The sequence below is a fragment of the Ceratotherium simum genome, chromosome 2, assembly GCF_057802395.1.
Source record: "Ceratotherium simum simum isolate JZ-2026a chromosome 2, ASM5780239v1, whole genome shotgun sequence".
In the NCBI taxonomy this organism is placed as follows: Eukaryota; Metazoa; Chordata; class Mammalia; order Perissodactyla; family Rhinocerotidae; genus Ceratotherium; species Ceratotherium simum.
The window spans coordinates 61,505,144-61,527,269 of NC_141901.1; positions in this window are offsets into that span (position 1 = coordinate 61,505,144).

Sequence of the window (22,126 nt, forward strand, 5' to 3'; positions counted from 1 at the left end):
GCTAAGTAAAATAAGTCAGGTAGAAAAAGACAAATACCACATGATTTCACTTAGATGTAGAGAAGAGATTGGTTGTTTTCAGAGGGAAGGGGGATTAGGGAGGTGGTGAAATGGGTGAAGGGGATTAAGAAGTGTAAACTTCCAGTTATAAAATAAATGTCATGGGGATGTAATGTACAGCATGGGGAATATAGTCAATTACATTGTATTAACTTTGTAAGGTGACAGAAAGTAGCTAAACTTATTGCAGTGACCATTTTGCAATGAATACAAATGTCAAATCACTATGTTGCACACCTGAAACAATATAATACTGTATGTCAATTATCCGTCAATTAAAAAAATATTATTATTAGCAAGGCTAATCAGAGAAAACAGCAAGATCAATAATTTAAATCAAAAACAATTCTCAAATAATTAATATTTTGCTATCCAGAGTATTTTTCTCTGTAGATTTAACTTCCTATGTCTTTCCACTCTTAAGTTAAAATTAAAATTAATTTACAATTTAATTCGAGTGACTTCCATTATCCCTTCTTCAACTCCTTTATTTAGAAATATTTTCTCCGGGGCCGGCCCCGTGGCTTAGCGGTTAAGTGCGCACGCTCCGCTGCTGGCGGCCCAGGTTCGGATCCCGGGCGTGCACCGAGGCACTGCTTCTCCGGCCATGCTGAGGTGGTGTCCCACATACAGCAACTAGAAGGATGTGCAACTATGACATACAACTATCTACTGGGGCTTTGGGGGAAAAATTAAAAAAAAAAAAAATTAAAAAAAATAAAATTAGAAATATTTTCTCCTTTTACTATTACCTATCTTCAGACACACAGCATATTCTGCTTTTTCTCATATTTATTAACACAAAAATGTGTTTTTTATCTTAATGTGAAAAAAATGTTCTAATAACTTTCTTCTTCCATTATCCTTTTGGTGGGAAAGGACCATCAAAATCTTTAAAATTTCACACTGAAAGTAAAAAGAAAGTAAGTAAATTACAGTTTTAAAAAATTGAAAATATACTCTGATTTTTTAATTACATGAAAATATTCAGCATTTAAGTAATTTTTTTAAGAAAGTGAATGCTACTGGAATTCCTTATGCATTAATTTTTTTCAGGATACACTTTTAGCAATTTCTAACAGAACTGAGAGTGTCAAAAGTTATTGAAGAGAATGTTGATCACATGTTACATGTTACAAAAAGTAAATATACATTCCAGTTTATATATGAGGTTTCTAAAATTAATATAAATTGACTAAGTAAAAATATTTCCATTATTTAATATGAGCCATCTGTAATCTTTAAACTGTGAAGCATTTGTTTGGAAGGAGAACAAAGAAACATAATCCAAGAAATCATCCTGAACACATGGAATGATCTCCTTAATAAGATTACAATAGCCTTAAGTAAGTGCATTTCAATAAAATATAACTTTTAACAATAATAATGCCAATTTCAGTGTTAAAAAGTTTTTAATTTTCTTCATTTTTCTTACACCAGGTGGGTAAAACAATGACTCTTATGTTTCTTTGCAATTTTTAACTTCTGGTTGCATAGACTTTTACAAATTTTTTCTCTATTTACAACAAATTATGACTTCTGTTTGCAAATGAATTTTGTACTTTCTATACTTCAACAAAATTCTTTTAGAATCTTTACATTTGGCATGATATTTATTTTGATGTTGTGCTTTATGTTGACATTTTTATATATGAGATAACAATAATTTATAAATATTATTTCATTCCCGTTTATGAATGACTGATATAGGGGAGCAGAATTTGCTACTCCAAAATGCATCTCTTTGGCTTGATTATTTTTAGGAACAAAAGACTCAGGAAGAAACTTTGAACTCCCCTCTACCTGCCTAAAAGAATTTAAGATAGATGGCCTGTTCCAGGAAGGAGCTATCACCATGATAACTATAGCATAATATGAACTCAGTGTGGTAGACAGGGAGGAACCTAGCAAGGCCCATTTGATCAAAGTCCTCTCTATATCTCACTGTCTTTGCAAGGCATGGCTAACATTTGTTTACCGAACATTTGCTTTTCCATCTCCATGTGAATTGCCTTCCTCCCCTTTGAATTCCAAAACCACTACCCACAACATCCTCTTTTATCTTTAGCTGAAGATGGTATTTAAATTGGTGGCTTCGGCCATTTTACTAATTTACTTAGTTTTCCTGGGTTTCTCTCATGTATACATATTATTAAATTTGTTTGATTTTTTTCCTGTTATTCCATCTCATGTCAATTTAATTCTTAGACTATTCAGAAGAACCTAGAAAGGTAGAGGAATATTTTTTCCTCCCCTAAACTGACTATTTCTTAAAAGAAACAATGTAAATTCACACTGTTCTCAACCAATTATTGCCTGTAGTACTGAAGAGGGCAGAGGAAAGGACAGTCTTGTATACTCAGAATAAGATATTTAGCAAAAGGGAGCTGATGGCTATCTTATAAATATGTGTTGGAAAGTTTAAAATTTAAACAGTTGCTGAATGTTGTTGTTGGTTATAGCAAATATAATATATATATCAAATATATATATACACACACATGCATACAAACGATGAAATCGACACCACTAACAATTTCAATTATAGAACCTAAGAGTTTCTAGGAAAACTTAAAGGAAATCCAACCTTGACATTGTTATTGTTTTTGTTATTGTGTTTATTATTTTCCTTTATACAAGTCCCGATAGAACACCTCTTGTTATGAAAAAAGCACCATTTGAAGAATTATTCTATTACAGTTTAGTCCATTATGACTCATAAAAGTGTTCTTAATTGGCTTACAAGTTAAGCAAAATATTTCCAAACAACAAAATGAAAAAAAATGAAAAGGCCAATTCTCATTTCCTTAAAAATGAGTAAATGAAAGATTGACTGATTGTTATGTGAGGCCTTCTTTGATATAGCAATCATTCTTTTAGTATTATTTTTGGATTGTGTGAGCATGAAATATTTAAATACTTTAATTCACCTATATGCCTAATATAGTTGGATCAAATTAAGTACATGGATTCTCAGACATATATTGCTAAAAAGAGTAGTTTAAAATAAACAATAATGAACAGGGTTTGTGGGAAAGGAGAAAATTGTGATTTATGTTTTTCATAAATATCCCGCTAGTTTGGAAAACTTAGTAGAGTTATAATAGGAATACAAAGTAAGTGTTTTAGAAATTGAAGACATAAATGTTACTGCAATAATAAGCTAGCCTTTACTTTTGTAGAAGAAGTTAAATAAATGGGAAATACGCAGCTTCCCGCATTTCAGTTCTACATTGTATTTCTTCATACACTATTTGAGAATAGCCTGAAGACAAATAAGTAGGTCACTCGCTGAGTTATTTAGTTTCTGGTCCCTCAGCCACTAGGTGTTCCACCAACATCATCCTGTCAAATGCTGCCTATTTATTGGCAAGTCTATTGATTTCTTGATTAATGTACAACTCTTTTATTGGCATTTACTACAGGAGACATAATTTTAATGTTTGTATGATCAATAGTTCCATCAACACTAAGAATTCCTACCGTTAGTTTGCATGGCTCTAACTATAGGGAATTGTATATTTTTTGATAAATACAGGAAAAACTCTGTAAATATTAGCAAACCAAAGAAAATAGATGTTCTATGTGCTGTTATATTACATTTTACTCCAAAGAAAAGGAGACAAAACAGAAACAAAACAAAAGAAGAAAATCTTTGAAGCAATTCTTCACAAAGGAAGCAACCCAGCAGATGCTAGATATTAGGAGTTGAATAGAATAAGTGGAAAGTAAGTACTTTTACAATCCTCATCTTCTATTCTTTTTAATGCAGAATAGATAAATACATATTACAAAAGAAATAAGGTTCTAAATTTTTAAATGAATGTAATCAATTTAATTACAGTAATGGAATTCTGATTCCTTTTAGATTGAAAAATGTATACATTAAATGAAGTACGTCACAGTGATTGCCTAAAAAATAATAAAGTTGTACTTAAAAAACTTATAATAGCTTTTACAATTACCTGAATCTTGCTAAATATATACTTTTATTTGTCATGGTAAAAATTAAATGAATCATCAAGACCAAGACCAAGTGAGATTTATTCCAGGTATTCGAGGTTGGTTCAACATTCAAAAATTAATCAGAGTAACCTAATATATCAACAAATTAAAGGGAAAAATCATATGATCCTATCAATTGATGCACAAAAAGCATTTGACAAAATCCAACATCCATTTATGATAAAATATCTCAGCAAATTAGGAGTAGAGGGGGACTTCCTCAACTTGGTAAAGGGTATCAACAAAAACTTTCAGCTAACATCATAGTTTATGACGAAAGACAGGATGCTTTTCTTCTAAGATCATGAACAAGGCGTGGATGTGTACTACATTCACCACAACTATTCAGCATTGTACGGGAAGTCCTAGGTAGTGCAAAATGGCAAAAATAAGAAATAAAAGGTATACAAAATGGCAAGGAGAAATAAAAAGTGTCTACGCACAGATGAAATGGTTGTCTATATATTCAGTTTGTTAGGGCTGCCATAACAAAATACCACAGACTGGGTGGTTTATACAAATAAATTTATTTTATCACAATTCTGGAAGCTAGAAGTCCAAGATCAAAGTGTCATCATGGTTGGTTTCTTCTGAGACCTCTCTGCTTCACTTATAAATGACTGTCTTCTCCCTATGTCTCTTTACGTGGTCTTCACTCTGTGCCTGTCTGTGCCCAAATTTTCTCTCCTTACAAGGACATAGGCGTATTGGATTAACATCCACTCTAATGACCTCCTTTTAACTTAATTACCTCTTTAAAGACTCTATTTCCAAACACAGTCGTATTCTGAGGTACTGAGGATTAAGACTTAAATATATAAATTTGGGTGGGGACCCAAGTCAGCCCATTATAGTCCCTGTAGAAAATCTCAAAGAATCAACAAACAACTTTTAAATCTAAAAGCAATGATAGCAAGATCACAGGATAAAAGGGCAATATAAAGTCAATTGCTTTCCTTTGCATCAGCAATAAAAACTTGGAATTTGAAATTTATAAAAATATCATTTACAGTAACATTAAAAAATGGAACACATAGCCAACCCTGATAGCCTAGTGGTTGAAGTTTCGTGCTCACCACTTCGGCAGCTTGGGTTCAATTCCAGGTCGTGGAACCACACCACCGGTCTGTCAGTTGCCATGCTGTGGTGATGGCTCACATTGATGAACTAGAATGACCTACAACTAGCATATATAGCTATGTACTGGGGCTTTGGGAAGGAAAAAAACAAGAGGAAGATTGGCAATATATGTTAGCTCAGGGCGAATCTTTCTCTGTGAAAAAAAAAAATATATATGGAATACATAGATGTACATCTAATAATATATGTACAAGATATCCACACAGAAAAACAAAACACAGATAAAAGAAATAAAGATCTAAATAAATGGAGGAAAGTCTGTGTTCATGGGCTAGAAGATTCAATATCAATAATATGTCAGTTCTTCAAATCTTGACTTATTGATTCAAAACATCCCTAGTCAAAACCCCACTAAACTAATTTTTATTTATTGCCAAACTGATTCTAAAGTTTATTTAGAAAATCAAAAGACCTAGAAGAACCAACATAATATTGAAAAAAAGCAAAGAGAACTCACATTCTCACATTACCTAATTTCAAGACTTATTATAAAGCTACCATAATCAAGTCAGAGTGGTATTAGATACATAGATTAGGTATTAGACACATAGATAGATACATAGAACAGAAAAGAGTGCACAGAAATAGACTCCCACAAATATGGTCAACTGATCTTTGACAAAGGAGCATAAGATATTCAATGGAGAAAGGATAGTCTTTTCAACAAATAGTGCTGGAACAATTGGATAGCCACATTAAAAAAAAATGAACCAAAAAACAGACTCTATGTCTTTTATGAAAATTAACTCAAAATGTATCGTAGACCTAAATGTAAAACACAAAACTATAAAATTTCTAGAAGACAGGAGAAAATCTATGTGATGAGTGAGTTTGGTGATGAACTTTTATACACACAACCAAAAGTACAGTCCATAAAATGAAAAAAAAATTAATTGGACTTAATTCAAATTAAAAACTTTTGCTATGCAAGAAACAGTATTAAGACAATGAAGTCAAGCTATAGACTGAGAGAAAATATTTGCAAAACATTTACCTGATTAAGGACATATATTCAAAATGTGTAAAGACCCCTTAAAATTCAACAATGAGAAAACAATCCAACTATATAATGTAGAAAAGGTCTGACCAGATGTTTTTCCAAATGAAGATATACAGATAATAAATAAGCATACGAAAAGATGTTCAACATCATATGTCATTAGAGAAATGCAAATTACAATGCTGTAAGATACACTAAATATCTAGTAAAATGGCTACATTCCAAAAACTGGCAATAACAATTGCTGACGAGAATGTTGAATAACAGGAACTCTCATTCACTGCTGGTGGGAATGCAAAATGTACAGCCACTTTGGAAGAGAGTTCAGCAGTGTCTTAGAAAACTGAACGTAACATTAGTAGGTACAGAAACTCCAGTAGCAACAAGAATGCCTAGATCCAAATTCTGATTTCTTGTGTCATTCTCCAATGAAAGGAACCAGGGATCCTTGGAGACAGGGCTGATCTAGGACTGAGGCAGGAAATACACGTTAGCCTGGAGCATCTCATAGTGCTAGAAAGTGAGGAAGTGCTTAAACACAAACATACACAGAGTGATGGGACACACACCCAGAAGCCAATTGAAAGAGTTCTCAATGGCCAAAGCTGAAATAATTCAAAAAAAAATATATAAAGTAGTACTGGGTTATAACACAAAGCTTAAAATAAATATCCATGAGTCTATACTGACATAAATAAATTATTGAAATCAATGGAGGAGAAGAGACAAATCTCCTGTGGAGAAGAGTTTCAATGGTTTATGGTTCAATGGTTTCAATGGCATAACTTCCCACTTCTTAAGAGTGGGTTGCGCATAGTGACTTCTTTCCAAGGAGTACATTATGGAAAGGGGGGAAAGTATTATCTTACAGTGGAAAAAACTGAAAAATACTACTTCAGTCAGGTGATCGAAATTAACATGAACAATGATAAGTCATGCTAAGTCATATGAGATGATGAGATTTTCACTTGACCTCTGCAGTTTTCCTCCCCGCAAACCCATAACTTCAGTCTAATTATAAGGAAAAAAATCACACAAATTCCAACAGAGAGGCACCCTACAAAATACCTTGCCAGTAGTCCTCAACTCTCAAGGTAATCTTCAAAATAGGAAAGTCTGAAAAACTGTCATAGTCAAGAAAAGCCTAAGGAAACATGATGACTAAATATAATGTGGTATCGTGGATTGAATCCTGGAAGAGAAAGAGATCATTAGCTAAAAAATAAGGAAATCTGAGTAAAGTATGACTTTAGTTAATCATTATGTATCAATACTGGTTCGTTAATTGTGACAAATGTATCGTTAATATAAGATCTTGATGATAGAGGAAATGATGTGGGATATGTGGGAGCTCTCGAACTATATCTGGAATTTTTCTATAAATCTAAACTTAATCTGAAAAAAAGTTTATTGAAAATAAATGAATCAGGAAAAAAGATATTTCCACTTCTGATTAATTAACCACACAATATAATTTCTAAAGCTTGTAAACTTGATATTAATAAATAAGTTAATACAATCTTGTATTTTAATTAAAATTCACGTGAAGAATTAGAAATAAAATGTTGAAATTTAGCTTTGATCTATGTTCTCATGTGTAGTTAATGAAATCATTCTTATCAAAGAATATTTTAGATTGTATTTTCAATAAGTAGAAATGATTTCTCCCTTATTTTTCACTTACTTGATAACAATATCACATAAATCTTGTGAAACTTGGAGAATCCTCATTCAAACATTATTTTACAAGAGAGGCATTTAGAACTAGTGTGCAAGTATAAGATCTGTAAATGCTTCTGTGGGTGTCAATATCCATTGAGATAGAAATGGGTTAATCCGTTACAGTTGTTCTCTTTTCTTTTTAATCATAAGAGCTAAGGGAATGATGTTTCAGTTTCTGCCTGAGATATAAACTACAGTGCTGTTGTGTGGATAAAAGTTTGTCAGCAATTATTTATTATGTACGCATTCTACAAAATGACTTAATATATCTAATCAGAAGTAAAGATAATACTAGATTACCAGTTTTTTCTTCATATTCACCATGTTTCACTTTGTGACATACATTGTATATGTAAATAGGGGACATTTCTTTTCCTTTAAGATCTTAAACTTTTACTTCAAGATAAATTTTTTCAACCTATAGGCTATTCCAATATATGTGAGGCATGCGATGCAGCCCATCTCCATCCATTATAGAGGTTCACATGAGTAGCACTTTTAAATAGGAGACACTATCCCCTTTAATTGATACCTAGGATATCTTGTTAGTTTGAATCATCCTTACCCTCCCCAGGGGGATTCTGATACTTACCTCTAAAGTCAAATGGCTGAGTTGTGGTCATTCTCTATCTAATGGAAAATTGAATTATATTGTGCTCCTAAGAAAAATGGAAATGACATTAGTGATTATTATTGTAAAGAATAATATCATTCCTTTATTAGCAAAAGTTTTAGAGATTTACAGAGTACTATGCTAAAACCATGGCTTCCATAGGTGGTAAAAATACTAAGTGACTTGTAATTTACATTTCTGTATTTGCCTCTATTCGTTCGAGCACTTGTATTTTTATCCAATTATGTTATATTCAGATTTCTGTCTCTTGAACTAGGTAGCATGCACCTATAGTGCAAGGACTGTAACATATACTTTTTTTTTTATTATTCACTCTAAGAAGGATAATGTTAGGATTACTGTAGGTATGTGAATTGTATAATGTTCCTTTTCTAATACTTTACACATGAAATATCCAACCATATCGATTTTTAATGAGAACTGACTATAATAAATATCACACTAATGCCTTAATCTAAGTTCCTTAAAGTTTGCAAATAACTGGCATTCATATGATCTCATATTGATATGATTTTAACACACTGAGGTTCTTATAGTAAGTTCTATAATGTCCATTTTGCAAATGAGGAAACTACCTCCTAGAAATTAAGTGATTGGATTGAGATCACATATTTAATCAGTAATGGTGCTCTGACTTTAACCCAAGTCTTCTAATTCAAAGTCTTGTGATATTTCCTCTGTTCTACTTTGTTTCCTTTGATTTCTTACAAAAGCCTGGGTAATCACTGTCAACAGGACAGTACAGATGGACTCTCATGCAACTCAGCAATGTGTGACCTTAATGAAAGCAAATGAAACAGGACAGGTTTAGCTGGGAATGTTGTCTTTTTTTTTTTTTTTTTTTTGTGAGGAAGATTGGCCCTGGGCTAACATCTGCCAATCCTCCTCTTTTTGTTGAGGAAGACTGGCTCTGGGCTAACATCCATGCCCATCTTCCTCCACTTTATATGGGACGCCGCCACAGCATGGCTTGACAAGCAGTGCGTCGGTGGGCGCCTGGGATCTGAACCGGCGAACTCCGGGCCGCCACAGCGGAGCGCGCGCACTTAACCGCTTGCACCACCGGGCCAGCCCCCTGGAAATGTTGTCATTTTTAACGGCATCTTGGAAAACTTAGTAAATTGATATTTTTATCCTTGTACCATCTTAATTAGGAATTAAAATTTCTAATTTATATGTTACATTAAATATAAGCTTGTTATAATATCTTCATATTTATAAGTGTAGAATTTATTGAAAATTGTGCTAATAATCAACCTTTATTTTCCCATCATCTTCCTAAGAGCTTCATTGATAACATCTTTTTTTCCAGACTTCTACTCTTTATTTACACTCCCATAATCAATAATCACTGAGATATAGCAAGTTCCTTTGTCTTCTTTCCTAAATTGCGCTTCTCGCTAATTTTGAAGGACAATCATAGAGTTCCCTTATTGGAGGTGGGAAGGTGGTGGGATTTTTCTCTTTCACTGCTGAAAGGAAATGTTGATGGTTGCTACTAATCTAACTGGGGATCTGGGAACTCACATGTTCCTATATTCCTCAGACCCTTCAAGATGGTTCTGGGTTGGTCACTGTGTCTTCCATGAAAGAATACAACACAATATCTTTTCATTTGAGGAAAAATTATTCCACTTGTGAAGGTAACTTTGATCTTTAGAATAATCTCAGCATTATTGTGTTAACGACTATGTGATTCTTTTCTGGGGCTGGTTTAGATTATGAGACAACTCAGGGGTGGAATTTGGCTTAGAGATAGAAGTGATAGCCAGTACATTCCATCACCCAAAAGTTAGTTCTTCCGTTAAACTTAGCCCATATATGTCAAACCCACAATAAGCTGAATCACCTCTTGGTCTAAGCCATTCTCATAAATTGTTAGTTCTATAACTTCCACAGAATCACACTACCATATATACCTACTTGGCAACATTTGCATTTCCATAATCCGTCTTCCCACCTATTGCCAGAAAATTAAGAATATCCTCCATTTATCGTGAATTTCTCTGATCTAACCAAGCACATCAATAATTTACTCATCATTAAATGTAATATTGAAGAAAATTGCAAGAGTTTTTGGGAAAATTAAACTAATAAAACTATATTGAAAAATGAATTGTGGTAGGAAGATTTCTAAGATGACTGTCAAGATGCTCACCCCCTGTTATATGCAACCTGTATAACCCCCTTATGTAGACTATGAGAGATACTTGTGAATACAGTGGGATAATCACTCCTGTGGTTATATGAGGTTATATAAAATTCTACTGTAGTGAACTGGAGAGATATTCTCCTACTGGCTTTAACTAATTTAGTTGCCATATTGTGAGTGGCCATATAGTTAGGACTTGAGGGTAACATCAAGGAGCTGAAAGTGTCCACCAGCTTACAGCTAGCAAGAAAACAGGCCCTCAGTCATACAACGACAAGAAACCAAATTCTGCCCACAACCAGTGAGATTGGAAGAGGACTCCAAGCCTCTGATGAGATCATGGCCCATGTAGAGACCTTGATTTCAGCCTAGTGAGATCCTAAGCAGAGGACCCAATTAACCCATGTCTAGACTCCTGACCCAAATGTGAGATAATACATTTGTAATTTTTTAAGCTGCTAAATTTGTTGTACAATAATAGAAAACTGATACAAGTATATTATTTAGGAAATACAATAATTCAATTAATTAAATCCAGTAATTATGTAGTGTATGATTAATATACAGTTATTACATAATGTAAGTGTATTGATTCTTTTAGTGCCCTCTTACATGGTTAGTCTATCCATGCTCCACATTCAATTTGCTATGAAATTCTGTTAGCTTTACCTTTTTCAGATTCCAAGAACTACTTCCACTTCTACTTCTACCACTGGAACTAAGCCGCCATCATCATTTGATCAGAAAAAAGCAGAGTTGAAGCAAAAGCTTCATAATATGTCTCTTTTTCTCTAGTTTCATTCACCTCCATCTACATATACACCTCTATATTGATCCTCATCACGAATGCTAAATCTAAGTTAGATCATACCACTCCTGTGCTCAAAATTCTGCAGTAACTCCTTATTTCACTCAGAGTAAAAGCCACCATCCTTGCAATAACTATTAAGGCCCGGTGTGGTCTAGCACTGTCTCCCTATCACCATCCCTAATCTTTGAACACAGAAGATCCACTTGGACCACCTTCTAAGCCTTTGCTCTGGCTGTTTATTCTGCCTGAAATGCTCTTCCCATGGATATCTGAAGGGCTAGCTAATTCTTCTCTTTTGTAACTTGACTCAAATCTGATCTTCAGCAATGTGCAAACTGGCCAAGTTTTTTAATGCTAAAAATCACTACCCCCATCCCTAGCATATCTTATTGTACTCCTTCACCTGCTTTACTTTTTTTTATAGCACTTATTTGTTTTCTAGCACACTATATTATTTACTTATTCATTGAGCTTATCTTTCTCTCAAAGTATAGTTTCCATGACTATATGAAATATTAATTATTTTGTATCATTGCTGTTTACCAAGTACTTAGAAATGTATTTGATGCCTAGTAGATACTCAATAAACATGTGTCAAAGAAACAAATTCATGTAGGAAAAGCTTTCTTCTGACCCTTCCTTGCCTATAGAAACCCCTTGCCCCAACTCAAACCACCCCTCTTCTTCCTTTCTCAATTATATATCATATCCTATACAGGAATATATAATAAATTATTTATAATTTTTTGGTTGAATTTAAACACACACACATAAAAGTAATTCTTTACTTCTTTTAGACTTATATTTCCTTGATCATTTATTAAATTGGTCTATGAGGGACCTTGCCTTTTCTAACATTTGGCACATATACTTGCACATGTAGATGCTTAATTATTTAAATTGTAAGACTTAACATAAAGGACATGTGTGAATCTAGCAGGCAATTTTTTAGAATTTGTTTAAAATGTCTGTTTATAAAACTTTTACGAGGTGATGGGGAGAATCCACTAGGATACTATTAGATACAAACTGATTGAATTTTTACAAAATTGTGTTATTTTGGTAATTAATCAAATGGATAATTCATGTGTTTAAAATTACAGATTTATTGTATTGCTATCTCTTCTGATTAGTTTGAGTGAAAGGTAAAATGACTTTTAAAGGAGTTCTTATTCTCCGTAAACACAAGAAATACTTTATATTTAGACATGATTTATCGTCAGAAATGCTTTATATTTAGAGTAGTATATGTAGACATTCTGTGTATTAAAATATAGTAATGTGTTTCTTCTTTTCAGTCTGTGGGAACTGGTGAGGTCTGAAAAAAGGTAGCTTGAGTTTTTGCAAATGTAGATGAGAAGACCTGGCATGTATGGATCTACTATTTACTCATTTTGACATTGCCTTTTTTTAAATAAAGAAAAATAAAGTCAACAAGCTTCATTGTTTTGCAATCAGTCTCTCTGTAAATTAGAATTGTGCTATGTAAATGATACAATGTAACTCCTATTATTCCCCTAATAATACTGAGAGTCGTTCTTAGATAAATTAATTGGGACTGTCATTTTTATTATTTAAAAACAGTAATGTGATGTTATCACTGTCAGTTACATTTATTTTACTAATTTATTTTAATACTGGTAATACTTTATGAATCGCCTATAAGATATACAATTTAATAACTAAGTCGGATGACCAAAAAACGGTGGTAAGATGTCTTATCTGTCAGGGATGTATTATGGACTTTATTTCAGTGGGACTATAATAGATTTAAAATTAAAAGTAACTGAGCTATGTGGGGTTTATGCTCCTACAGGGAATAATGGACAAACCACAGCACATCAGTCTCAAAAGTCATTAAATAAAATTTTTCGTTAAAGAGAATAGTGATGAGAAGGCAGAGAAGAAAAAAAATCATTGCAAACTCAAATATCACCTTCTATATATTAAACAAGAAGAAGAAAGGTAAAGGAAATACAAATCTACAAAAGTGAAGAATGACCTTAACCTGGAGTTTAAATTCAGCCAAAGAAATCAAAAACAGTATGATATAATCTATGGAAGAGTTGGGAAATGGAGAAAGTAAAGGTGGTTCAAGCTGGGGCAGGTAGCATGGGGTTGCTGCAGGCAAAGAATATTATTTCAGCCTCAGGCATTTTGAACTGATAGCTGGGTAAGGTGAGAAAACTAAGGTCATTTAGGTATATTATTAAAGTTTTGAGAAGGAACTGGTAAAAGTTTCTGATGACTTGTGTATCAAGAAACCCCGACTGGCTAATACTTGCTATAAAAAGGTGATCAATATTGTAAAATGCAGGTTGCATGTCAATCTATAAACACATGCAGAGTTTGAGTGATGAGAGGGAGTGGTGAGTATACTGAATAAGCTCTTTTTAATCATATAAATGAATTAAATAACTATAGGTCCAGCAAGGAAAATGTTACATAATTATCATTATTAAATACGCTTCCAAGGTTATCTCGTAACTTTCTTAAAAGGAACTTGTGGATAAACTATTATGTGATAATTTTCAGGATATTTATCTAAATGTGTGGCATAAATTTTGTTTAACATCTCTCTCAACCTTCTGTAGAATTTTCACAATAGTTTCTACGTAAGCCATACTAAAAAAGTAATTTAGTAACAAGTATTTAAATATTAATACATGGAATTTAAAGCGAAGTCATTTTGTAAGAATGGTAGTTTCTCAAAAGAAATGGCAGTTTATTAAACACTAAATTTTCTATTAATAACATAATAGTCAAATATAAGAAACTGAACAAAACCCTAACACCTCTCTTCATTGTATAACATCCTTACATGTCTTGCAATTTAAAACTTATCACCATATAACGTTATTATTTAGGTATTGGTTCATGTGTTTATCATTGACAAAAACCCACTGGAATACAAACTATGTTTTTCATATGGGATCCCTAGGGCTCAGAACTGTGCCATGTACATAGTAGGCTCTCAAAAATAAATACATCTAAGACATGTAGTAACAGAAGACCTTTTCCTGGTTAATGTAAAAGATACTTGAAAGATCATGAAGTCACATTGCTCTTCATTTCTATATTTAGCCATATGAATAGGGTGGGAGACCAGAGCCGGGTCTAAATACAGTTAAATCGTAAAGAAGGCATAGACTATATTTGACTTTGGAGAGATAAATCATCAAAATCAGACAAAATCAGAATCCTAGATAGATTGTGTTCGAAAGTCACTATTTAAAGACTGATTATGGAAGGCCTAAATGTACGTTAAAATGCATAGTTCCAAAGATCCATTGGCTTCAAGTAAGAAGTAGTAAGAGCAGTCATTTACAAATAAAGAATATAAAGGTAAGGACAGGAAGTTTTTATTTTTTTTATTTTATTATTTTTTTTTTAAATTTAAATTTATTTATTTATTTTTCCCCCACAGCCCCAGTAGATAGTTGTATGTCATAGTTGCACATTCTTCTAGTTGCTGTATGTGGGACGCGGCCTCAGCGAGGCTGGAGAAGCGGTGTGTCAGTGCACACCCAGGATCCAAACCCGGGCCGCCAGCATCAGAGCGTACGCACTTAACCGCCAAGCCACGGGGCCGGCCCAAGGACAGGAAGTTTTTAGTCTTTGGTGTAAATCAGGATTTTATTATGTGAGCAAAATTAATTTGAGTTAGAGAAAAATCTTGTTTGATATTACTTATCATGTATTGGTAGAACATACTTAGGTTTGCTATATTATGTATCAAATTCCTGTGTATGACCTACAGCCATTGGTGGAACGGGTTAAATGGTTTGGGCATTACAGTGAGAGTTTTTAAACTTTATTTTATCTTTGTAAAGAGAAAAGTGAAGAAATTATAACTTCTCTTAATGCATTTCTTTAATTCAAACCACAAAATTACTGGTTCTTGAAAATGCTCCTTTTCCTAACAACTAGCCAAATTGTAGTACAAGTGTCTAAGCCACCATGAGCCTAGAAATGCACATACTAACCCTATGTTAACAAGAGTTGATACTTACTGAGCACTTACTATGTACTATTTGTCAGGTGCTCTTCTAAGTGCCTTGTATATGTATAGGTTTATTAATCCTTGGAAGAACTCTATGAGAAAATATTAATATCCTTGTTGTTCATATGAGATATCTGAGGCAGAAAAATACCCAGTGAATTGCCCAAAGGCACAAAGGTAGAACCAAGACGAGAATCTAGGAAACTTTGACTAGGAGCTCTGGTCTTAATCATCATATTTTATTGCCTCCTATTAAGTTACCAAGAACACAAAGCACAATTTGTGTTCCAGTTTTTCTATTGGATTTTAGAATATACTAAAGATGTAATGGGAAATAGAATTATCAAGATTTAAATGAAACTACCTCATGTATAATTAAAACGTTTCCAAATTTCCACTTGGGGGAAACATCCCCAAATTTAAACTACAAATTTCTAGTCAAGATATTATGAGTTTATATGTGGAAATCCAACTCTATGTCAAAGTAATTACAGAACATATGTACGCGCACATGCATGTGTATACATACACATATACAAAGACTGTTCATAAATAGTAGGAAATGATGAAACAATAATAGCCAGACTTTAATAAAAATTGTTGTATATGAAGGATAGTGAACCTGGATTGTGTGTGTGTGTGTGTATGCATGTGTGTGTGTAGAGATAGAGATATATAGATATCTCTATGTATACATACACACCACATAATTATTTAAAAAATACCCTCAAAACTGAGATATACTTTAGGCAAGCAGCAAACAAATAAATATTTGTAAGTTATAACAGATAAGTTCAGAGATATAGAAATTCAGCTGAGGAGTTCTATCACCCATCCATTGGTGTAAAGGTTTCCTGGACCCAATTCCAACCTGCGTGTGTGGAGGCTTCCCCACACCAACAAGCAGTTCTCAGATGTCAGCAAGGTGTCTGAGAATTCAGCTCAATTCTGACACTATCTACCCGGAGATAGAATCAGCTTCCACAGGTAAAGGGCTCAGTCCCACAAGACTTCCCTCCACTTCAGATGCAAGTTGCAAGCTCAGGGGGTTACCCGTGCTTCTGACCAACCGACTACAAACTGGAGGTTCCAACAACCCCCTCCAGCTGAGGATGCCAATTGCAAGTCCAGGCTGTTACTTATACTTCTGACAGAGTGGTTATAAATCCCACGACCTCCTCCTTGGCTGGATTAATTTGCTAGAATGGCTCACAGAACTCAAGAAAACCCATTTACTCACTAGATTACCAATTTATTACAAAGTATACAAAGCAACAGCCAGATGAAGAGATACATAAGGTGAGATTCTGAACAGAGGAGCTTCTGTGTTCATGGAGCTTGCAGTCCAGCAGAGTGGCACGTGGAAGCGTTGTGAAAAAAGGGCCGATGGGCTGTCTTTGTGGGTTTTTATGAGGCTTCATTACATAGTCATGATTGACTGAGTCATTGGCCATTGGCAATTCATTCAACCTCAAATCCCTCTCCCCTCAAATCAGAGGCTGGGACTGAAAGTTCCAAAATCTGATCACACGGCTGGTTCTCCTGGCAACCAGCCCTCGCCCTTGAGCAGGGTCCAAAAGTCACCTCAATAACATAATAAAAGACACTTTTTATCACTCTCAACACTTGGGAAGTTTCAAGGGTTTTGGGAGCTGTGACTGAGGAACGGTGGATGAAGACCAAATATATAGGAGAAATATATTTTGGTCATCTGAATGACCAAATATGTATTTCTTATAAATCATAATATCACAGTTGAGATCCTAGCAGGAGTGAAGAGCAGGAATTATAGGGAAGTAGTAACCTGGGCAATCATAGCTGAACTTTTATTCAAAAGTGCTGAGAAACAAATGCTTTCTTCTTTTGTCTTCTTCAGAGGGAGAACACATCAAGCACTAAGCTAGATGAACACAATTTTTTTTTACATACAGGTATATCATAGTGAAATGACAAAGCATCAAGAATAAAAAGAAAAATCTTAAAAGCTGGGAGCAGAAAATATTAAACAGCAACCAACTTAGAATAACAGAAGACTATTAAACATGTAAAAAATAAGATGTAGCTAATAAAATTAAGCTAAATATAGACAATTTCAAAAATTTAACATAAAGGATTTTACTACCCAAACACTCTGTCATAGTTGGTTCTAAGAAGGGAGGAAAATTAAACCGAGAAAGAGTAAAAATTAAACACTTCAACTTTATCTGCAATATTTTATTTTTTTAATTAAAATATAAAGCAAATATAACAAAAATGTTAGGATTCATTAATTCCAAGAGTTAAAAAGTTGGATATATATTCTTTTAGTCATATTCTTGTTTTCTTTACTTTTAATCACTTACCAAAAAAAAAATACAATAAATGCATTGTATATCACTCGCTCTTCATTCTTATGTTTCATTTTCCTTAATAAGCCATAGTATTGAATAAAGGTACTCAGACATTCTAACTCTACTGCAGGGAGCAGTAGCGTAATAATATTAGTAATAATAATGAGCAATGAGTAAAGAAGCCTCTAAAAAATAGTTTGGATTTGGAGCAAAATACATATGTGAAAAGAATTGTGAATCACTGCTTCATTCAATTTCAGGAAAACACAATATAATAAAATTCTAATATTGAACTCTTTGTCTATGAAACGTTAATATTTAAAAAACTGAAAATATACATTCAAAGAGTATGTAGGCAAAGATAAGTTTAAAGGAATCAATTTGAGATCTCTGTACTTGTTCTAACAAAAACTTTTCTCTCACTATACAAAAGAAAGACATACTCTTCATTCATCCCAAATCTCATCGCATTCTATTGGCATGGAGTATGAAAATCGCTGGGGCACCATTTTCTTTAATTTTCTTTAATAACTAATCGATGCATCTTAAAGATAGACATAGAGATGTCTATCTTTCTTGCCTTATAAATTTCTGCTAAGAGTGAAAAACATAGATGGAAATAGGCTATTTTGACCTGTGATGGCATATTTTGAATTTAGGTGGAATGCTGCCGCAGGAGTAATGCTAATTTTTACATAATGAATTCATCACGTCCATTCCATGACTGTTGTCAAAGGACGTATCTCTCATGAGCAAAAGTCCCATGATAGCAAAGCATCATTGTAAGAAATATCTCACGCTAAAAATGGCTATTTCACCCCACAAATTTTTTCAGCTAGCGTTAAAACTCATTCCTAGGCTAGGTCATTAGCTGGAAAGAAAGCACCGTTCACAAGCCAGGGCAGAAAAGATGAGTGAAGCTAAATTCTTTCAAACATAACTGTATTGTTTTCTGGGACAATCATAGTTTTCAATATAAATCAGCCAAAAGCCATGGATAAAACTTTTAAGGAATTGCAGTTTGGGTGTATATCATTGAATAAAGTATTTAAAACCATTTTGTCAATTGTATCTTGAAATATTCTAATTAAAGATAATCTTCATCTTGTTTTCCTTTCCTATTAACAAAAACTAAAATTATGTGCAACCTGCCACATAGATTATTTTTTAGCACAGATACTTTTCTCTTTCATTGAATATATAGGAATATTTTGATAATGAGGTCTAACGAAATTAATGGAGTTTTTTTTAACATTAGATTCTTATTTATTTAAGTCAAAGTGTGCAAACTGAAGTCCAATATATTTGCACAAACACACATAAGCAACTTTACTCTAGGAGTGTTTACTGTCAAGAATGCGTTCTTATGAATCCATAGTTATCAGCGGAGGTCATCCTGCATATCAGGGGGATGATGGTATGCTACTGGCAGCCCTAATTGCCAAAGAGCAGCCTCAAGGCAGGAAGGTTAAAATAATCCTACTTTTCTTTGCTCATAACCTGAGGTCTTCTGGGATCTTCTGGATATCTGCTGTAGTTGCTAAGGGGTTACTCTCACTTGTAGTAAATTTGTAATGAGGATACAACTTGGGTCATCCCATCTTTTCTTTCTCTCTGATGCTCACTGATTTGTAATAACTTCCGCCTTCCTGGACAGCAAAATTAGAGATTGGCTACTTATCTAGCAGCCAATGCTATATACACTACTACTTCTATAGATAGGAGCCTTAGCCGTTCCAATCATTCACTATTCAGGATTATACAGCAGACCAATTAGTGAACATACCCTCCTCCATGTTAGGTAACAATACTACTGCCACTGCCAGACAGTCTGCAATGATTCCCACGTTCTCATTCTAACACTCTGCATATACCACTCTTTTCGCAAGATTGAATTGCAAGAGGATTTCTACAAAACGTCTTAGAAGCTGTGATAGATGTAGGGTTATCGGAAATGGTCGTAGTTTCTCCAGACATCACCAGAGAAGCCCGACAAAGTGAATTTAGTAGTGTTTCAGAGTGAAAAAAAGACATATAGTAATGATTCTGCCTCACTCTTTCATTTTGGATCCTACTATTTCATTTTTTTCGAATAGTTCAGCATATTTGACCGCTCATTGTTTCATTTTTCTTAATTGAAAGTTTATGTTAACTAGTGTAAAGCCAAAGGTTTCTGATCTGACTTTCCAACTTAGTTACATCAACAACTAGAGAGAAGGGTTTCCTGCATTACCTCTGTAGACAGCTCTGTAACTAGTCCATTTTATGGTGGAAATTTTGAGGCGTTCATCACTTTTCTTACAGTATCATCTACTCAGCTCTTATTAAAATCTATAGGTCGTGGAACTCAGCATGCATTCTAGGAAACTAGTCCATACCTCAATTTCTACCATAAGATATGGGTTCAGATTTCCACATCCAAGTATCCAGAGGCCTCAACAGTTTCTCAGCCCTAACCTACATCCCATTTCAGCCATGAGGTTATACCTGCCAATCCAGGTGACTACGCAAGAAGAGCTAGACCTTATCATAAAGGTTTTTCCCAGAACTTGGCCCAGACTAGAATTCAGTCTCTTTTTACTCTCACTTCTGTGAATTACTATATATGTAAGCAAGCATGAGATCAAGCAATCAAGTAAATGGGTTTAGCTTCCAGATGCCACCCTTTATCTTCATGGAGAAGCAAAGAAAATTGGTTGTCTCAGCAGCAACTATTATAGTAAGGAAAATCCCTGGTTAAAGGAAACCAGAAATACTGTCTTCTATAAAACTAGGTGGTGGAGAGACCATGTAAGCACTCAAAGGTTTAGTTTATAAATAAGTAAGAAATTCTGCACCAATGTTAAATACATTTGTGATTTCTTTCTTTTTTTTCTTCTTTTTTCTTTTGCAGAGAAGGACTCCCACTGAGCTAACATGTGTTGCCAATCATTTCTCTTTTTTTGTTGTTTTTTTTCTCCCCAAAGCCCCAAGCACAGTTGTATATGATAGTTGTAAGTCCTTCTAGTTCTTCTGTGTGAGCCACTGCCACAGCATGGCAGCTGACAGGTGGGTCGTGTGGTTCTGTGACTAGGAAGTGAACTCTAGCCACTGAAGCAGAGAGCATGGCGCTTTAACCACTAGGCCATCAGGGCTGGCTCTGTGATTTATTTCTTATTGCATCACTCACCTACAGCTTGCTTAAGTGGTCACCTACCAAAGCCTGTCTTCACTCTAATATTAAATAATTCCTGTAAGAGAGGTTGTATTATACTACTTTGAAACACCTTACAGAGTAACCATTACATAACAGGCTGAGTAAATGTAAAAAGGAAGGATATACCAAAGAAAGAAAGAGAAAAAATATTTTAAAGATGGTTTTCAGGTAATTTATTCTTTGTTACAATTATGAAAGGTCCATACTCTTCAACTTAAAATAAAATTCTAAGCTCATATTTCACTAGTCACCTAGGATAAGCAAATTATGAAAAGATTGTGTTGGCCTTGAGCGTCAGGCAAAAACACTTGAAATTACTCAGCAGGTAATGGATAAAAACAGATTACTTTTGAAAAGAGAACTCTAATGACTTAAGCCAACCAAACTGTCTGCAATGTTGGAAATATTCATATATATAGCCAATATGGAAGACATTGATCACATATAGCTATCAAGTGTTGAAGCAGTGACAGTGTAGATGAGTAACTGAATTTTAAATTTTTAAAATTTTCCTTTACATTTTAACAGCCACACAACACTTGTGGCTACAGTATAAGACAGTACAGATCTAAGCTATGATTTAGAAAGGCTAATTTGACAGCTTTATATAAAATAGCTTAGAGAATAAAACTATTTTAAAACGGTTGTTTATTATTTTTATATAATGTCTAGCTAGAAACAATCAATTTAGAGTTCTGGAAGAATGATATTGGCAGCAAAGAAGAAAGGAATTCAGGAAGATTAAATCTTTGTCTCAATGGCGGTAGAAGGGAATTTAATATTAGGAATATTATAATTGAAGTGCTGGAGAGACAATCATTTGAACAGCAAAGCTAAATTAGTCATTAGCTTCTTGATGGTAGTTGAAGCTACAAATATAGAGATTATCCATGGTATCTTCCGAACACGCTAAGAGAAGACGTCTGAGGATAAAGCTTTGTTGAAACCTACATGTACAAATCAAAGTTGTTGGGGGAAACAAATGTCATATACAAATCGAATCATTGCGAGAGTTTAATGGTGAGACTATCTATAAAGTTATGGGTGGGATAAAGCTATACCAACTAAGAAGG